At 39.3% G+C, this 20,627-nt stretch overlaps 1 protein-coding gene across 1 annotated transcript in view; it reads right to left on the reverse strand.

The window, feature by feature from the left end:
* Positions 1-20,627, reverse strand: part of WWOX (WW domain containing oxidoreductase) — a 555,885-nt gene that overhangs the window by 184,105 nt on the left and 351,153 nt on the right. The window lies entirely within an intron of this gene.

Below are 20,627 nucleotides of genomic sequence, written 5' to 3' on the forward strand. Positions count from 1 at the left end.
ATTGTTATTTATTGTTTGTAAGCCGCTTTGGGATTCATTTGAATGAAAAGTGGCAAAGAAATATAATCAATCAACAAATCAATTTCTCTCATGAATAAGCCTTCACTTGTGAGGAGGCTGTGGGTGGGTTCTGACAGTGAGCATCTTACTGAGGACATGGGCCTCAGCTAGTGCCTAGTGATGCTTTGTCCAACCCCCAGCCCTGGGTGAGGCTACAGTCTAGGAAATTTGAAGGATTTCCAGGTAACTGGCTTCATAATTACAAAAGAATCTAGGTCATCCAAGGCATAGATAATGGAAATGGCAGAAAGGTGATACAGGAGAGGCAGGAGGGGAAGTTGCTAACATCTAATAATAAGCTTACCCATAAACAAACATCTTTGCTTCCCCCAGTTATATAACTGACAGAAAATAAAATATGAAAACAGCTATACATCCTTTTACTGATTTGTAATGCATTTTGCATGTTCCACGTTATCAAGTGGAAACAACAGTTGCCACTTACAATCAAACACAACAGCTTGATTTTAGTCCCACTAGGGAAGAGGGCCAAATATCTTCTTAACACAGGGGTGCTTGAACACTTCCTTCCCTGTGTCCTTCAGTTTGCTAGTTCCTGGAGCCTGGTGTGTCAGTCAAAGTGATACAAGCTCCCTGAAGCAGCTTTCATAATCTGAGAAAGGGGTCAGAGAAGCAAAAATGGCACCTGAGAGCCCCCTGTGGTTGCTGGTTGGGGAAGTTTAGAAGAGAAAAGGCATCAATTCTCCTTGCTTTAGTCTAACTGCAGACATTTATCTTCTGAGCACTATTGGTAATGAAACAAGATTAACAGTGGTACAGTTGAATGCTTTAAATTAGCAAAAGTGAACAGCAGGTTCAAAGGCTGGCCATCTTGTTTGGACTAAGTCCTGTCACCATCCACTCTCGTTTTATGTGTGTGGGTGTGGATGTGTGTTTTAAAACGTATGACTGTGTCGAACCTCATTTTAAAGAGGATGTTTAATTACTTCCACTCCTAAAGTCATTCCATTTCTGTATTTCTCCTTTATAAGCCACTCTTGCAAAAACAAAGCAAGCAGAGATGGGGGAAATCAATACATAAAAACAGAACATTTAAGCATGTGGTATTTTGGGGATCTGGAACCTTTTAAATTGAGGATCTATTAGGAAAAATTAAATGCAAGAATAAGATACTGCAGTTTACAACTTTAAAAAAAATGAGTGGTATTTTAAATGTTTCTCTCTCTCTCTCTCTCTCTCTCTCTCTCTCTCTCTCTCTCTCTTGTTTTAAGTTATAGCTGTAAAACATAGGAAGAAATGTATTATTAAAAACAAAAATAAATGCAAGTGTTGTTTAATAATGTCTTTTATTTTTTTCCAATAGCTTGGCTATTTGAGTATCTTGTACTGTAATGTGAAAGAAGAAATCCCAGTATATTGATTGAAAAAGTACATTATCTAAAAGAGGCACTTTTGCCCTTTCAAGAAATAAAAATGCAAAACAAAAGCCAAAATGTAATGATTTCTTTGATCGGGAAAGCCGATGTTCAAGTTCATTATTATGGTACTTTTCAATGGAAATTTCCCTGCAGCCCTTAAGAAAAGGAGCACTAAACTGAGTTTTATATGTGAATATTAAAAGGAACAGTAATGTACAGGTATAAAGTGAGCGATCAGTCTGAAGGGGGAAATGTATATTTCCCCCTTTCTTGTTAGCCTACACCATTATTATCTCTTCAGGGGATGTCAAAACCCTTTCGGTGGAATTCTCATTTTTCATACATTTGGGAAGTGTATGTACAATTATTTTAACGGCACCACGACAGCTGCTGCAAAACCAGTTACTTGCTTCAAAGTTAAAAGATTCTAGGGGGAAATGTACAGCAGGCAAAACAAGTGGTCCAGACATATCTCTGTTACACTCCTGGGCTTAATGAAAAACAAATATAAAGAATACATTATGTAAATATGTATGTTGGAAGGACAAAGGGCTTTTTTACACACACACACACACACACACACACACACACACACACCATTGGCTGAAGCTGAGCAATTAGGGATTTTCAAATCTACAATGCCTTGTTGAGGATATTTACTTTGAAACATGAATTGGAATGCACGTACAGAACATAATTAAAATCTAAAAACAGACTTGGCTTTAACTCTATACTTTCCCCTTCCTGATTTTTTTAAAGAGCCTATCGGGTTACAAAAGTATGTGCATTGTCTCTATTTTCAGGTCGTAGAGTTTTTTCTACCAATCAGTTACATTCAATATGAGACATCAGTGTTGTATGCAGTATAAGATTGGGAAGGAGAGAGGGAGGAGAGAGGGGTTGTGGTAAACTTACATTCTTTTACTTAGTGCATGTGTGAGGTTTTTGTGTCAGCGTCACTTAGGCAGGTTCTCCTTCTGTTCATTTATTATTTTTTCTTGTCAGTGAGAGAAGTTGGAGGAACAGGGCAACAGGGTTGTCTTTAGCTGACTGCAGTGAGATTTGTTTGCATGGGGGCAGAATTGTTGGGTCAAGTTAGTCATATTGATTTGTATGCAGTTGGTGAGTTATTGTTCTTGTCTTGTTGGGCTGTGTATGTAATAAAGAGGAGCCATACTGGGGTGAAGGCATCCTCCTTTCTTTATCCCCGTGTCAGTTTCAGTCTGTTGGTTAGCTTTTCTAGTACTGTAAGGCTGTTTCCCATACGATTTGGTACCAGTGGCCCATTCTCACTCCTGAGAGGTCTTTCCAGTGTCCAGCTATGATGCTTCTGGCTGCTTAGAGTAGGTGGGTTATAAGCTCTTTATAATGTGAGTGAGTGTTATAGTCTTGGGAAATATTCAATAGGGCTAGTTTGGAGGTGGCTTCCAATACCTGTTATTGTGTGTATTTCTTGTAGGATTGCTGTCCAAAAGGATTGGATTTTGGGGTAATCCCACCACATATGGATATATGTACCTGAATGCAGACCAGAGTTGTGTCTATATCTATGCTACACTGTTCCCGGGATTGAGAGAAACCCACAGTGTTGTACAGATATTTGTTAAGTCATGACCCCCTCCACTGGTGTGTGACACTACAGCCACCCACCAGAACCTTGGTAAAAACCTTGAGGACATTCAATCGTACCATGTCCCATTGTGCTGTCCAGTATGACTCTTGTTTTCAGTATAACAGTATCTACATTCTGTGATTAATTTATTGCATTTTCAGATCTATAACAGTGCACCTGGTTAATAGACAAAGACAACTCTTTTCCACTATGTGTATACACCAATTTTGTTTTATCACTGCTAAAAAAAGGAACAGATGAAAAACCCTGGACACAGATTGTTGGTCATGCTTAACCACAGCTTAATGACAAAGCAAGCAAAGTGGAAAGCTTATATATCTGATATTGCACTGTGAAGTTTGACACTTGCTTTTCAGGGACATATTTTTTAAAAAGGTACATAATACAGGCTGCAAAGAAAGGTATCAATAAGTCATAATCAAATAAGATCTTCATTACATTGTGTTACAACAATGGAAAATATGTATTTAGGTTTTTAAGTGAACAGAGCATGCTGTAATTTAATTTTTCAGTGTTATTTTTTGGCTGGGCGTTTGTATTTGGGGACGTTTCCTAGGAAAATCTGTCAGGTGAGAAATAATCAGCTTTCTAACCTTCATGCTTTGGGGAGATGGTTGCCAGTGAGCCATACATAGCAAAGCAGGGAAAACTTTTGGGAGGCTGGCTGTAAGCGACAGTGTTAAGACAATGTTTTCTTCTCCCAGTGAAATGCTTTGTGAGGGGTATACTATGGCACTGGGGTGGTCTGTGTGGGGAAAAGATACAAATAAAGCAGCTCATAAATTCTAAAAAAGAATTACAATTTAGATTTATATCCCATCTTGCCCTAAAGATTACATGTGAAACAAAAGCTCTAAAATCAAAACTATGTGTCAAATAGAAAATGCAGTAAAACCCATCCCAGTAACAGAAACCTGACCAAATTCTTCTCACTCAGTCTCTGCAATGCATCTGTTTAGCCCTCTGCTTGGATTCTTGTTCACTATGGTTACATCAATAGATGCAGATTGCAGTAGCAAGATTATTGTTGGCTGGGGGTGTGGATGACTACATTAGCCTCCCCTTGCCTTTTCTGCTGTACCTGGAGAACAGCACTTTCTTGGAGGAAGCAAAAGGCTTTGCTAACTAGCCCTACAATGAACAGGAAGAAACCAGTATCTTGAACCATAGTCAGAACAGCATAACAAGCAAATACAAATGCCAGAGCGTTGGTGCTAATACGTACCGTATATCCCTCACAGACAGTCCACCATTTGCAGAGCTGCAAATGTCTGCAATGGCTCAAGCTTTTGAACACTGTGCATTGTTGCAGTCAAATAAGGAAAAGGGACCAGAAACTATTGCAATTCAACAATGAAACAAAGTTTGGTTTGTGCACGTGTGTGTAGGCACAAGAAAGAAAAGAGGGACAGAAGTTATGATGCAAACCAGGAATCAAGGCAGCAGGGTGGAGATGTCTTATTCTGTGAACCCCAGAGTCAACTGGCAGGCCTGTGCTGCAGCACCACAAATAAAATGGAGAGGAAGGATATTGCTGCTTATCAGCCCAGCTGGACCAGGTGACTGAGGAACCAATAGGAACTTGGCTAACAATATAAATCGCAATCTGAGCAATTTATTTCACTGAATAGCCATGTAGACTGCCTTACCTTGAACGACTGATTTGGAATCTGAGTACCAACCTGGCTCCAACCACATTTTCTCCTTTTGCTCTTCCTTTATTTGTTCCAGAAATGGATTTCTAGAGTACCTTTGACCATGCTATCTGCCTTAGGTCCTCTGGACTTTGGTCTGTGTGCACCACAATGATATCCGCATCTGCAGCGTATTTCAGAACTTGGCCATATCATCTCCACCCAAACCTCTGCACACCAGTAAAGATACTTAACATTTATATAGCACATTCTGAGTGCTCAAAGCATTTCTTCTAACTTTTTGCTGTCAACCTTAAAACAACTCTGTAGAATGGATAAGCCCCATATTGTAGACAAATTAGTTGGGGGAAGGGCTAAAGATGTGAAAAAGAATCTTGCCTAAGACAATAAACTGCTAGTTATCTTAAAACCATTTATTACTTCATTAAAAACAAGTTTCTTCTATATCTAGTGTTGCCTCTTTATATTAATGCTGTAGGTTATTGTTTCTTGGCTATGTATCTATTTTACTTTTTTATTTGAGGAAATAATATAAAATAAAAATAATCATTTTTCCTTTAGGAACTACCGGTACTTTTATTTTTATATATATATAAAAAACTTCTAATCTGTGCTAAATACCTCAATTGCTTTTCTTCATCTTTAAGATGCGAAAGAGTGCCAATTTTTAAAGTAGGCCTTTCATTAGCACATAACATTAATCACTAAAAGAAAACACTAAAACAAATATTTCTCCCTCCCCTCAGTTCATTTCTGCCTGCATCTTTTTTGACACAGCACATTTTAGCAGTTAATGTCTGTTCAAATGGCTGTGTTTTGCCTGCAGAGGCAAGCACCCTCATTATAGTCTTTGGAGAACTAAAAAAAAAACACAAAAAAAAACCTCTCTTATGTTTTTTTAAAGAGCACCATTCTTCAAAAAGATGTTAAAAAGCTAATCTCTGCTGGAAGGTACAATGGAGAATGGAGGGAGAAAAGTACAAAAATTGGTTACAAACATGGCCTATATTTCCTTTCAAGAATAGTTAAGGAGAGAGCTGGACCTTCTTGTACTTTGGTCAAAAGAAGCATAAGAAGATCCCTGATGGATCAGACCAAAAAGTATATCTAAACATGCATCCTCCTCCCAACCCTGAGCAGCTTTCAGATGCCTTCTGGAAGCCCACTATGAATCGCCCTCCCTTAGTGTTGCTCTCCAGGAAGTGCTGGCGGTGGTAAACTATTTCAGACTTTGGAGGTTCAATATATACATGAAGACTAATAGCTCAGATTATATTTATTTATATGACTCTACATGATAAAATACAACTGGAGTAACAAGACCAATAGCGGGGTCCAACAGTCAATAAGGTAGTTGCTGCATCTGCTGCAGAGGGAAATGAGGGGCAGATGGGTCAACCAGGGAGAGAAAAGGCTAAGGGATAAACCCTACACAAATCTGGAGAGGAGTCCTTAAGATAGTAGGATGGTGTTTTGTACGCCTCCTTCTGGCAACTCCTGCAGCCAAGTTGGTGCCAAGTGTATTGCTCTGCTTTCCTATGGACCACATCAGCAAGGCTGGGGGTGGGGGGGTGTCTTGTCTTTTGGGCAGCCCAGGACCTCCATACACACTGCCCAGGCTTGTGCCCAGGGAGGTCACTTTGGTGCTCTAATGTAACAAAATACAATGCAAGAGGCAGCAGCTATGAGTTATAGCTCTACAGCCACAGCAAGCGCTGTGATTCTCCAGTGGTTTGACTTCACCCCACCCCATGGAGACACACTCCATTGTCTCTCGCGATAGAGGGATGCCAACAACAATATTAGTGCAGAATCTTTTGGGGGCAGAAAAGGGTCCCTATTCAATCAAACATTGTTCATCAAGAATTGTTTGTATAGTAATACTAAGTTAAAAGCATAGTTTAAAAGGGTATTTTTGTCATCCTTTCCAGAATTATTCTGGGGCTATGGTTTAGACATTACATGTGTGCTCTGGTATATTACAAATTGTGCTTCAAATACAACTTTTGATTGTTTAAAATACAACAATTATCATTCATTCATACTGCACAAACACTGCAAGCCTGGGTACGCTTCCTTAGTCACATTAATCAGAGTAGAGCTTACTTTTCTGTAAACATGCACAGGATTGCACTGTAAGGCTGGATACAGACATAAGATCAGTATCCCCTTTTTTATCTAATTACCAAGTTCTAAAACCAATAGATATGAAACTGAGCATTGCATTCTCTCACACTCAATCACACACACACACACACAGCTCCTTCCCTACCTACCTCTAGGAAAGTGTTAATAATTACTAAAATCCACCAATTACCTTACAAAGAGTATTTCCCTCCCTTCAGTTTCACAGTAAGAAAGATCCCTCTGATGTGATCCATGTGACTATTTCTCATAAACACCTAAGTGATAACTTTTCTCTTTCCTTGTTCTATGTTGCTCCTGGCAAAATGCAGAGAAAACTGAATAGGTTGGCCTCATTTTCCATAAGGGGAATAATATACTCTTCTCCCCACCTCCAACTCCTCTTTTTTTGGGTAAAATATAAAGAGAGACTATTTCTTATATATAAAAACAAAGTAATAAGAAATGAAGGTGAATGACATATATCTTCACAAAACGGAGTGATGGGTACTGAGAATTCTGCAAAATCAGTGATACATATGAATTTCAGTTATTTGGCATATAATGGGGAATTCAAAGATTTGTACCAGCGTCTGAGCCCATTACAAACCAAGTCTACAACTCCACCATAGTTTGGGCCAAGCTTCTAATGGGCTTCACACCAGCCAATCCTTTCCCTCTTTACCCCACAAAACAAACAGTAAGAGGATGAGGATGAACTATTATCAATAAATCTACAAGTTCAGAAGCTGCTGAGGCACAAAATGGGAGCCTTGGCGTTTGTGTGTGGTTGCCTCTTATAGTGAGTCACTGAACTGTAAGTTGAAGCATTGAATTTCTAGGAGTTCAGCACCACCACGTCATTCCAAAACTAAAAATAAGTGATGCCTCACTCCAAACTAGGGGCAGGATGCAGGCCTGGCCAAGACGCAGGCCAGGATAGGCAAGACAGTAAAAGGATTTCCTACTCCAGATAAGCCTTGCTTAAGCCACAAAATCTTCCTGAGCTTTGGCACGCTCCTGATTTGGGGCTTTCTTACTGAACTTCCTTCCTTGATTGGACTGTCCCAACTGTGGCTCTAGCCTATAGCCCTTGGTTCCCATCCCCTGCCTCACTTCAGAGAAATGCCCATGGCCCAGCTCTGACAGTTAATTTCAGGGGTATTCAAAATACCACATTCTCCTAAATTAAAGATGGGACAGCTTTGGCTCTCGAGATGTTGCTGAACTACAGCGCCTTTCAGCCACAGCAGATATGAATTGTCAGGGGTGCTGGAAGCCACAGTTAAGCAACATCCTGGGCTGCTTCAATGCTATTTGAGTAGAGCCATTGAAGTTAATGGACATGACAAACTTATGTTCATTATATTCAGTGGGTCTACACTGAGCAGGACTTAGTTGAATGAAAGATCCTGGAGGGCTAAAGGTGTTCCACACCTGTCCTAGATAAGCATGAGATTTGGAACTTCTTATTGGTGAGAATCTAAAATTAAACTTAAAATTAGCAAATCTGCATGAGAAAATACAGAAGAGGAAATATTACACAATGGATACACTTGGATCCCATCTGAATGGTCACTGTGAAAACAGCACACTAGACTTGTTGGGCCACTGGCCTGATCCAGCAGACTCCTGGATCAGGGGTTCTTAAATATTTAAATAGATGCTTTGCTTTCTGATACAAAAACTGTGGAATACAATTTATGAACCAACTTCCAGCTTTAGCAAAATGGACTAAAATGCTGGTCTTGATGGTCAATACTTGCAACAGCACCTTGACTATAGATATCGAATAAGCATGTAAGCTTGTGACAACCAGGAAGTGATTTTGTGTGCATGGCAGGTGATACATGATGTTGATGCTATGAAATATGCTTCTTGCTTTGATACTCCTTTAATAGAAGGGCTGTTCACTTTCCTTGTTTCTGTGGGGTTTATGGTCCATAAAGTTTAATAGCAATCTTAACAGCTGAACAGTGAGCATACAATTGTGGGAGGGTTTTCTATATAAAACAGGACCTGGATTTCATGGGTGTAATACTTTGCAGCAGTATGTGCCACCAGTAGAGGATGGTTTATTAGGGCAGCTGGGGCACTACCAACTGGAATCTAAAGTGAAAAAAATAAGTCCCACCCCCAAATTCCACACAAATTTAGTAGTCTTCCAGGGGCTTGAGAAAACATTTCTGTCAATCTCCCATTCCCTTGCCAATAAATTGTTTGCACTATACAGCCTATCCCAAGCTGTACTGGCTGGAGCTAATGGGAGGGAGCTGCATCAGGGGCAGGAAACACAGTGCCCTCCAGATGTTTTTACCATGGCCAGTTACCAGGGATGATGGGGGCTGTAACCAAACAACATCTGGAAGGCAAAATGTTGGCTACCAATGCTCACATCATGGGTTTCATATTGGGCCTTTTTGACAGGGGATGTCAACTGCACACCATGACCACCCATGGGGGAGTCAGAGAATTCCAATCTCCAATATAGTATCTGAGGAAGAGTGTAGCTGTTGACCTTCTCTGACTTTTATTTCCCTGTTGAAACACAATTCTTATCTCCTTCCTTTGTTAATGGAATCTGATATACCTCTCATGTGAATAGTATTAAATGTCTCTGTCCCAACAACTCCAGAAAATATACCTTCCATTCGGTATGGTTTCACACACTCTACCAAGAACAGGAGGAGGTGGAGGTCAAAACAAAACAGAATAAACTGTATATCCAGAAAAAAAGACAAATGTCACTGATTTTTCTGTTTCTAGTTCCCCCTCTTTAAATAAACATAAAGATTAAAATAGACAGTGTTGCTTTAACATTCTCCTCTAACAGTTCTTCAATGAATTTGACACACCAAGTAATATCAGAGTAAATCTACCTAAAAATATTTTACAATTAAGTGTGAGATATTTTCGCTTGAACCAGTAAATTGAAACTTCTTCTCAGAGGAGCGACATAAAAGTCATTTTTATGGTTTCATTGTAATTTTAATAGGCAATTTCACAGGTAAACAGAAGTGCTTGATCTCCATTCAATACTATACAGCAGCCTGTGCTGCATTTCTAATGCCGTCATAGGTACACGTATACGAGATGAACAAGAATTATAAATAGGTCATTTTATAATATAAACGGCACCGTTTTATGAACATGTACCACCAAGCTGACAAAGAAATGCAAGATTTATAGAACATGTGGGTATCAGTCTAGTGCCTTTGAAAATACAGAAAATAAAGGGAGGATAAAACACATTTATGAGTCAGGCATTTAGTCAGCAATCTGGCCTGGCTCATCCAGGTTTCTGAATGCTATGAGTACCATTAAGTGGTGCTGGTAGCAGTATCCAGCAGCCATGGGCAGAAGCTGAAGCCTAACACCCTGGCAGAGCCCATTGCTGGTGCCAGCCTTACGACGCCCATAAATGCAGTGGTGCCAACTTGGAGCTATTTCCTTCAATGCCCTGCAGTGCCCCAGCCAAGACCATCTTAATTTCCAATAATGACTTGGAGCAACACAAACAGTAGGGCATTCTGGGAAATGTAAGGAAAACAGTCCAAGACACCACTAAAACACCTTCAGGTAAGATGGTCTACCAAGGCTCAGGTATGTGCTGGTTAGTGATAGATGAATCTATTAATTTCAGTTTCTTTCAGGTTTAATTTTTTTCTCAATCCAGAATTCAATTTTGTGTGTTTCTGCAGCAATTTGATATTAGTTTTTAAAGTATTCATGGCAATTCCATGATCATTAGCATGCAAATTTCACCTACTATACAATTTTTTGCATGCAGAGTTGAGCCATAGGTAAGCAATTTTCTCTAATATATTGCGTATTTTGCCTGTTAGTTTCACTAATGTATGCATTTTATGTTCTTCAGTTCATGTATCAGTTTGAGAAATCTGAATTAGGCAATTTATCATTAAAATGACAATAAAATTGAATTTCTCCATTTCTTTGCCAGTTGCTTCCTCAAAGCTGGATCAAGTCCTGACTGCATGGCTTATCAGAGGAGACTTGCTGGATCTTAGGGTCTGGGCAAAAGCTTCAGTGTTTTAGACTTTTTCTCAAGGTCTATATTGGGAGAAGTGAAATCTCAGAATGATGGGGCCAGAAACACTGGAGCTTATTTCCTGCTTGTTTTAGAGGGCCCCACTGATGTTATGTGTGAGCTGACTGTGGTTCCTCACTGGCGCAGGGACAATATTCTACAGTACATATGCCTAAAGACACCATTTACTTTATTATTTGTAAAATAATGCTACTGAAAGCACAGGTCCAAAGCATATTTGTACACATTTACTTAGCTCTTTTTCAAATTTATGATTTGGCTTTCCGAAGTATGTATAGCATTTATACACATTTGATTACTGTTGTTTCCAAAAAGAACAATTCTGCCTAAAATGCTGTGCTTTTAAGCATATACTATCATTTGCATGCACTTAATGGATGCTATTGGAATTGCTATTCATACCAAATGGAATTGCTATTCATACCAAAATGAGGTGTATCCCCTACCCCAAGAGCATGCTGTATGATGTGGCTTGTGTTTTTATTGGTAAGTTAAGTACCAATTGGAAGATTTTTTTTATATGCAAAAATCAAATCGTGTTTTCAAGTGGAATAGAAAATGCTGTTACCACTCCAGGAATGCACTTGGTGGAGAAAAATACATTTCTGTAAAAGAAAAAGAGCAGACAGTTTTCACTATGTCAGAAACACTGACTGCTTTTGTCCTAATGTCTCGATGGACCAGTGCCTGATGGCTTAACCATGGCATATGGGTTGTGGCCTAGGAGACCTCAAGAAAGAAAGAAAGAAAATGGAAGCTTGTGTCAAATTCTCTGCTCTCTCTGTAGATTCGGCCTAGACCTCAGCAGTCATCCCAAGGGACAGAATGATGTACTGCAATATAACAAGCTGCCTGACATTTTGAAATGCCTTAACCCTTGGCTTCCCATCCACCTTTCAACCCTAGCAGCCTCTCTTCCCACATGCTGCTGTGAGTCTTGCAGTATGAGACTTCACTGTACAGAGTTAGGGGGAGAAGTTGCTATCCCTTTGTCCTTGAGGTAATTAATCAGCAGTGACTCGCTGGTTCATTAATAATGCTTCCTGAAACACTAGTTATGGAAGGCCGCATTTCTTAGGTTTGATCTACTAAGCACTGACGGTAACAAATACAAGGCATGCATAAAAAGCAAGTGAGGGGGATTGCTGAGGGGAGAGATGTGGCAGGGAAAACAGCTTGTGAAATCTCAATGCGTGCATGGATCGGGTGTGAGCAAATAGTGATGCTACAAAAACTAGCTCTTAAGGATATTCACATTTATTATGGGAGTGCCTGTATACGTAAGGCTGAGAGTGTCAAAAATGGACTACCATTATCAAGGTTAAGCAGCCTTTTATTTGTATAATCAAGACAATGTGTTCCAAGTTCCCAAGTGTGGAATGAAATATCTACCTAGCACAAGCTATAAACTGGCCACATTTTAGGGGGAAAATGCATTCAGAAATGGCTGAGATAACAGAAGCTTAAAGTTGCCTGTTTGTCATGCAACCCTTGTCCCCACTCCTGCCTGTGACCAATTTTGTGCCCTCAAGGCACCACCTCCCATTTTGCTTTTGCTGGTTTAAAGTCTCTCAAAAACTCAAAGAATTGAACAGGGAAAGAACTTCTCTTTAATTTACAGATTCCGGATCCCACATGAATAATTGCCTTCTATGTATGTTTACATACTGGAAAGCTTATAAACTGTATTTATGGTATTGCACTGTGAAGTTTCACACTTGTTCTTCATGTAATTTTTTTTTGCTAGCTTTTTTTTTGCTAGGCTTTTGTTTTTGGAGATGTTTCCTAGGAAAACCTGCCAGGTGAGAAATAATCAACTTTCTAACCTTCATGCTTTGGGGAGATGGTTGCCACTGAGCCATACAAAGCAGAGAAGGGGTAACTTTTGTGAGGCTGGTTCCAAGTGACAGTTAAGATAGTAAAGACTGCTATAACAATGTTTTCTCCTACAGTGCAATGCTTTGTGAGGGGTACAACATAGCACTGGGAGGGGACACACTGTCCCAGTAAGTTCAGTGTCACTTGTCCCCCAAATATGTGGACATACAATTCTGTATTGGATACTTTGGGAAATAACTGACTATAGTCAATGGGGCCTACTCCTGCCTGAGCTGGCTGTACAATAGGGAACATATTATTTGCCCATTTTAAATGTTGATTTCCTATACAGTGGTACCTTGGGTTAAGTACTTAATTCATTCTGGAGGTCCGTTCTTAACCTGAAACTGTTCTTAACCTGACGCACCACTTTAGCTAATGGGGCCTCCTGCTGCCGCTGTGCCGCCGGAGCCCGATTTCTGTTCTTATCCTGAAGCAAAGTTCTTAACCTGAAACACTATTTCTGGGTTAGCGGAGTCTGTAACCTGAAGCGTACAGGTACCACTGTAAACTCTTTGGTCCTTGTAAGCTATCTCCATGGTAAGCCATGTTCTTAGGGCTGCATACTCTATGGAAGCTTACCAGGGAACAATCTGTTTCTCACCTTTCAAAAATGGCTACAATTCTGCTGATTAGTAGCATGACTGGAGAGGGAATAGGGTGGGCAGGACTGAATCCACTCCCCTGTTCCACTTTTAAAATCACTGATTGAAAAATCACACGATTGAAATAGTGTCACGTGGGCAGCCCTGGCGTCTGGGCTGGAAAGGGGAACTGTGTGTGCACAGCATCCATTTTGTCACTGAAATGGCAATAAATAATAAGATTTGGGCCCCCAGCTGGATATAGTCATGCTTATTGATCCTGTTATATGTTTTGTTCTTTGACAAAATTATTAAGAAGCTTTCTTCAAAACACAGCCCCAAATGGTTAGCTTTCTAGGCGACTATAGTTAATAAGATGAAAAACTAAAATGGCTCTAAGTCCCTAGTGACTTTTTAATTCCCCCCTTTATTTTTATAGTTAAGTTCCAGTGATTAAAATTCTGATTTTTCATTTACTATTCCACAAATGAAGAAAAAAGGAGAGAAAAGATGAAAGGCTATTAGTATTAAGTTAGCATGAATGCTACAAATAAGTGCCTCTAATAGAGTCATTTCAATGATTTAATTTATTCTAGATGAAAAATGACATTTATCAAACATGTGATTTTATGGGAAACATATTTATGGAATAAATAAAATATTAACTAGCAAGAAAATCCATTCCGATTAGGCTACTCCATGTTCCAGCATGTGTTACAAGTAAGCAGAAATCCCCAAAGGAACCTATTCTGCTGGAATTTAAAAAGCGATTTTTAAAAAAGTAAATTACTTAACAGCATAATACCAATCCACCCACCCCATACACACACTTTATATATATATTTTCTCTTGTGCGGGGCAAAAAAAGGGGGGCTGGGGCAAGAGAAAGAGGGCACACAGTTCAAGTTTCATTCTCGTATTGACAACTGCAATGTATACCACCTTTGAAGGTTATTTTTCAACAACAGAAGACAGCAAAGGCAAACCTGGGAGGTGGGATGGGATGTGACATTTCTGATTCAGGAGGGTGCTCACAAGATGGCATACTCTTCTACATACAAAAAGGTTCCCACCTCTACAAAACTAATATACTAGAGAAAAGGCTAGGTAGGAACCCTATACCCTGGCATGCATTTTTTTTTTACACCCAGCAGTTCTATATTCAGTTTTATTTATTTTACTATGGAGTAGCCCTTATGTGCCCCTGCCCTGCCCACTGCAGCTTAAAGGAGTACTGCTGTGGCATATATTTTCAGTTGCCTCTGTGTATTTAGTCTACACTTGGAAAGAGAACTATGTAAAATGTGAGGTTGGGAGTCGGGATGGGGCCTTCTCAGTTACAGTACCCTGGCTATGGAACAGCTTTCTCCCTAATGTATGATTAGTGCCAATGCTCATTATTTTTCAGTGCCAGCATTAGCCTGTGTTGTGTGGAGCAAGGGTATGCTTTGTAGTTTGAATGGTGTAATAGTCTTCTTGTTTAAACATTTTATTAAGTGTTGTATTTTACTGGTGTGGACTGCCCCAAGATCTTGATGGTGAAGGGAGGGGTTTAAATTTTACTAAAGAGGATGTAGAACAAGATTGACCAATGGTTTGATCCAACAGGCCTCTTCTTATGTTCTTGTTATTGAAGCTGAGATGTGCCATGATCATACAATCATAGACTTGTAAGTTGGAAAGAGACCCAGAGGTTCATCAAGTCCAAACCCCTGCAATGCAGAAATCCTGCCCACAGCTGTCTCTGGGTGGGCTCGAACCACGAACCTTCTGGTTAACAGCCAGACCCACTGACCCACTGCTCCACCTGTCCATGGACTTTCTTGAGGTCTAGAGAATCTCTTATTCACTCCAGTTGTTAATCTTGACTACTGAATTCAACTCTTGTGCCAGTCCTCCCCTTGCGAAGGGAGTGCTATAATACATGTACATTACCCATCCTTCCCCATCTATGGAGTTGGGGAAAAGCAGCAAAGCTATTCCATTGTTCCCCTTTTGTGGCATGGCTATCTTCACCCCTGCCAGTATATGTGTCAAATTAATATTGTGTTCTAATCTTTTAAAGCAAAACCAAATGAGAGGTGTGCTTATTTAGAATAATACCCTAATAATTTACCATTCCAGTAGCTACATTTTTGTATGTGTGTCCAAAAATCTTTTATTTTATTTTATTCAAGTAGAATAACACTGATATAAATGAACTTTAACATGAAAGCAATTTCAGATGGATACTCTCTGCCATGTGAGCATGAAAGCGTTTCTGATTGCAGTTTTATTTTAAAATAGGAAAGGGGGGGACACCAGCAGAAATGGGCCTTGTATATTGCAAATCTCCATTTTGGCAACCCAAATAGGGAATATAAGCTTAAAGGCCTGAATTTAACAAACCTAATTATCAAGGCTTAATTAGTACCAAGGGTAAAGCTTCATGGAACACCTGCAGACTTAATTTATGTCCTGACAGAGAGGAACAAGTGTTAATGGGCTGTATTTATGTTAATACCTGAACCTTAGAAAGCCAGTGGGATAAAACAGACCATGCACTAGTTTTCTGATGTCTACAGGACAAACATAAAACGATTTTATTCTTAATATTGGTTTGTTATTCTAAAATAACTCCTTAGGGACAGAACAGATAAAAGCTTTAAAACCGGAGATGCAGAATCCCAAAGATAAAAAGAGGGAATGGGGAGGGAAGAAAGCTCATTTGGAAATAAGTATCAGTGCAGAAAGAGCCATTGACGGCCATTTTCTAAGCAATTAATGCATCCTCTAATCCTCTAGGCTAACAGTGTCATAGGTAGTATGAAAACAAATGCTCTAGTAAAGATGACCTATCAACAGATTTGGGATCCAGCATTCACTTTGTACAACTCTGAATCCCCACAGTGGTCAAGTGTTACTGTTTATTTGTTTATATTTTTAACCCAATCTTGTGTGTGTGTGTGTGTGTGTGTGTGTGTGTGTTTATTATTATTATTATTATTATTATTATTATTATTATTATTATTATTATCTTCCTCCATTTCTCATTCTTCTGACTGTTTGGATAAGGCAGGTAAAAAAAAGAAAACATCAAGGAGGAACTGCAGGGACCAGGGAATGTAGTACTCAATAGTGGCACTTCTACAAGAGTGTAGGCCTTGACAGATGCCAGTTTCTCACACCAGCACTGGGCAAGATGCACAAGCTCTTGTGTTGTACATGACCCTTATTTTTTCATTCTCCTTGTTTCTTCATAACAGATGTTCTATTTCTTCTCAAACCCAAATATCTTATGAGCACATTCTAGTAAAATGACATATGTCCCGAATAACCATATGCTGACTTATAAGGACTTCTTCCTTCAATTCCGCTGGAAAAATGGTCATGTCCATGTGGAAATGGCAGTATTGAGTCAGTGGCTCATGTGCTTCTGGCTTGCACTCTTTATAAAGATTTGAGGAGTAAGATTATTACCCCTCTACTACTGTCCATACCAGGTCGCTCAACCATTGCTACTGCGTCCTTTCTTCTAGCAGATCAAGATGATCAGGTGACAGCAAAAACTGCAAGGTTTTTAGCAGGAACAATTAGAATAAAATCTTTTATTTGATTATTGATGTAAACCTCCCAAATGTATATTATATAGTTATCTTCAGTACATTTTATTTTATTTTATTGCTATGGCTAGTGGCTGATGCAAATAAAGATTCCTCTTCTGACTTCTTCCTTCAGTTGTCATTTATCGAACTCTAATTTTGCCACTAGTTCTGCTTTGTTCTAAGAAATGGAGACCCAGCACCATTTAATGATTATGCATAATTAGACAATGACTACCATACAATCTGCATGTCAATTGATAACAAACAGGCATAATCTTTAAAATGATACTTCAGCCAGACACCTCCCCTACCTTTAAGTAGAAGTTAAGAGAAGCTGACATGAGACGCATATATTTTCTCACACATGCAGATGCATGCTTCCGTGTCTTCTTGTAAACTAACACTAGACCTGAGTTACGGGAAGAAGTTGGTTAGGCCACAGCTGCTGATGGGTATAGGATTCTGCTGTTGATGGGACTTTCGTTTTGGTCACAAACCCACATTTCAGAACAGTGTGTGCCTATGAGGTAACAAAATGGAAACGAGACCCATTAATCAGATTAGTTCTGAGAATTACATTACAGATCTTGGAGATAGTTAGTCATCGATTTTGCATCAACATGCATGGTGTGAAATACTAGTTTCAAAAAAAGTACATTCCTTTGCAGCACAAACTTTACCATGCATTCTTTCAATAGCTCCTCAAAACAGAGATACACACAGAGAGAGAGAGAGAGAGAGACACCTCTTTTACAATTTCATTTCCTCTATGTTAAGATAATTTCTGTTAATTACAATGGCTTCTCCTCTGTTGTCCCCCACAGGATCACACCAAGGTTTAAGAAACAGAGAAAAAGCCTTCACGGCCATGTTCTCTAAGACTGGAGAAGACTCAAAAGAGCCCAATTTACAGCAGAGAGAATGTGAAAAAATGAGCATCAGCAGTGAAACTGGATCACAGAGATAACCATAAGTTGTGAGTTATGTATAAATGTCTTTCAGAAAATAAATACCACTACTACACCTGGAATCTATTCAGTCTCTCATATATATTTCTGGATGGTATCTTGCTAAAGACTGGTTTACATACTGTGCTAAACCATGAATGTGCATGAATGTGCATGCTCTCAGGAAGGAGCTAACGGCTGCGTCACTCCTCCTTGGTCACTGCCATGGTTTGGCTCAACATTTTGTCCGAAACCTGACTCACAGTTTAGCTCTGCACAAGCCACAAAGCATAAGACAAACTTTTGGTTACATATGTGTTCCAAATCTTCCATGGTTTAGATAATGCTTCTGAACTTGGCTGAAGACTCACTGAGATAAGTGGTATGTGAAAGACAAGGGCCCTGCAATCCTCACCAATAGGGATTTGGAGATTAAGGAAACATAATTCTTAGCTGCAGGATCTTGTATGGAAAAGGTCAACAAGGCAACATATAACAAAAGATTGACAACAAAATTACATCAATGATCAAAACAAATACACAGAACTAAAATATTATAAGGTAATGGTAATTAAAAACACAAATCTGCACATTTTCAGTTCAGGACAAATAAGGAGTAAACAGAAACATCTTTACTTGATATCTAGGTCCCTTAAAAGTGTGTGTGTTGGGGGGGGGGGAGATAAGAAGAAGGCCCTTCTATGAATCCCCGTATCACAAATCCTCATATGAGCAGAGCCCCCCGCCACTACCCCTCCATTTTAAAGATCAAATTGGTGTTTGTGGAGGTGGTGCTGAAGATACTTGGGTCACGAGCTATTTAAGGCTTTACAAACCATTACCTTGAAACAGGTATCTTATTGGAGAATGTCACATTTGTTTCATCTTGCTACCCAAGTTAATAACCTAGCAGCTGAATTCTGTACTAGCTGCAGCTTTTGGACCTTTTTCAAGGCACATTATAGCATATTGCAATAATCTAAACATGAGGTTACTGATACCAGACTATCCTGGTCTAGAAATGGCTGCAGTTGGAAACAGGCACTCCTTGCCATTGAAGACACCTGGGCCTCTAATTTCAAGAGTGAGTCAAGGAATACCCTACGCTATGTAGCTGCTCCTTAAGGGAAGTGCTATGACATCCATAACAGGTTGTTTTTCTAGCTCCTGAGTTGGCACTGAAGTCTTAGAATTTTCAATCATGTCTATTTTATTTAAAAAAGAACACCTAACTTCATATTGTGTTTTGCTGAAGGATCCAACTAGTAACAGATTACAGTTTCCACTACCAGATTTGTATGTTGGGAATACGAGCCTACAGGACCTAATGCCATTTGAGGACATTTGTGAAACAACTCATGTATCACACACCAAGCATATATCTGAAACCACAGTTTTCTTGCCAACACAGAAGTTTTACAGTATGTGTAGGTTAAGTTACAATCCAGGCATATGGCAAACTAACCACATTATCTTAATATCACATGCAAACTCAGCACAGATCCCCAGTTTTTGCTTGTGAATTGGGTTTGGGTATATGACAAAGGAATGCTAATGACTGGGGGGAGAGGGACCAATGGTAGAAACTAGTGTAGACACCTAGCTGACTAATTATCTTGACTGAGTCAACACCTTTGCTCCAAAATAGCTACTGCTGTTTTATAACCGGATTTTATAATGCTTGAGAAACTAGTGGGTAGTTTGTTAACCATAACAGTTAAATCATAAAATTCACTGGAGGATTTCCGAAACTGATTTTATTTTGTCTATTAGATAGGTATGACTGGCCTTTATATCTAAATATACCCTTTAAACTATATATTATTATACAGTACTGTACTCACAAAAGAGAGATTCAGGCTACAATTTGGTGGATACTTCCTTTAGAATAAGCCCCACTGAACACTGGAGAACTTGCTTCCAAGTAAAAATGGAAATTGGTTCTTGACATGAATTTCTGTTTACTGGTTGAAGTAGAGGCCATTTTATGAACAGAATCACTGTTGACACCTCTCTTTAGACATGACAGGCAAGGACTTCAAAACTTTGCCTCCTCCTTCTGCCCTACCCTACAATTCCTCAATTCCCATACCCCCCACCTCTGAACTGAAAAAAACTAAGGCAACAACAGCCTCAGAAGGAGGTAGGAAAAATACAGAAACAAGACAAGACAGGTACTAGCATCACACAACATGACTGAACCCCAAACCCCTCCACAGTGGTCTCAGAGGAATAGGGGTGGGCAGAATGTCCTCCAACTCAACTAGTAAACAGAAATTCATAGTAATAATCCATTTCCATGTTTCCTGATTGAGTTGGAGAACATTATATAAATAGGATAGATCAGATTCACCAATACTACTGGGAGGGCTTCCACTTCCACTAAAGTAGATCACCCTCTGCAGAACTCTTCTAAAAGAAGCACCAGAAGAAGACTAAACATTAATATTACATGTTTCAACATCATTATCTAGCTTTAAGCAGCAGCCAAAAATGTTTTACCAAAAATGTTTCATTTGGGGGCCTTAATTTGGTGGGTTTTAGGTATATTTATGGCCTCTTCCTTACCTAATTTTAAGTGAGGCAGTTTGTTGTATTAGACTTGTCTTTTATATATGTCATGAATGTACTTTTAAGCTTTTATTATGCTTTTGTTTCTTTATTTGGTTCTAATGTTTGTACTATGCTGTAAGTCGTTTAGGGTTACTTTTTGT

Source organism: Podarcis cretensis (genome assembly GCF_951804945.1).
Source record: "Podarcis cretensis genome assembly, chromosome: 8".
Lineage (NCBI taxonomy): Eukaryota > Metazoa > Chordata > Lepidosauria > Squamata > Lacertidae > Podarcis > Podarcis cretensis.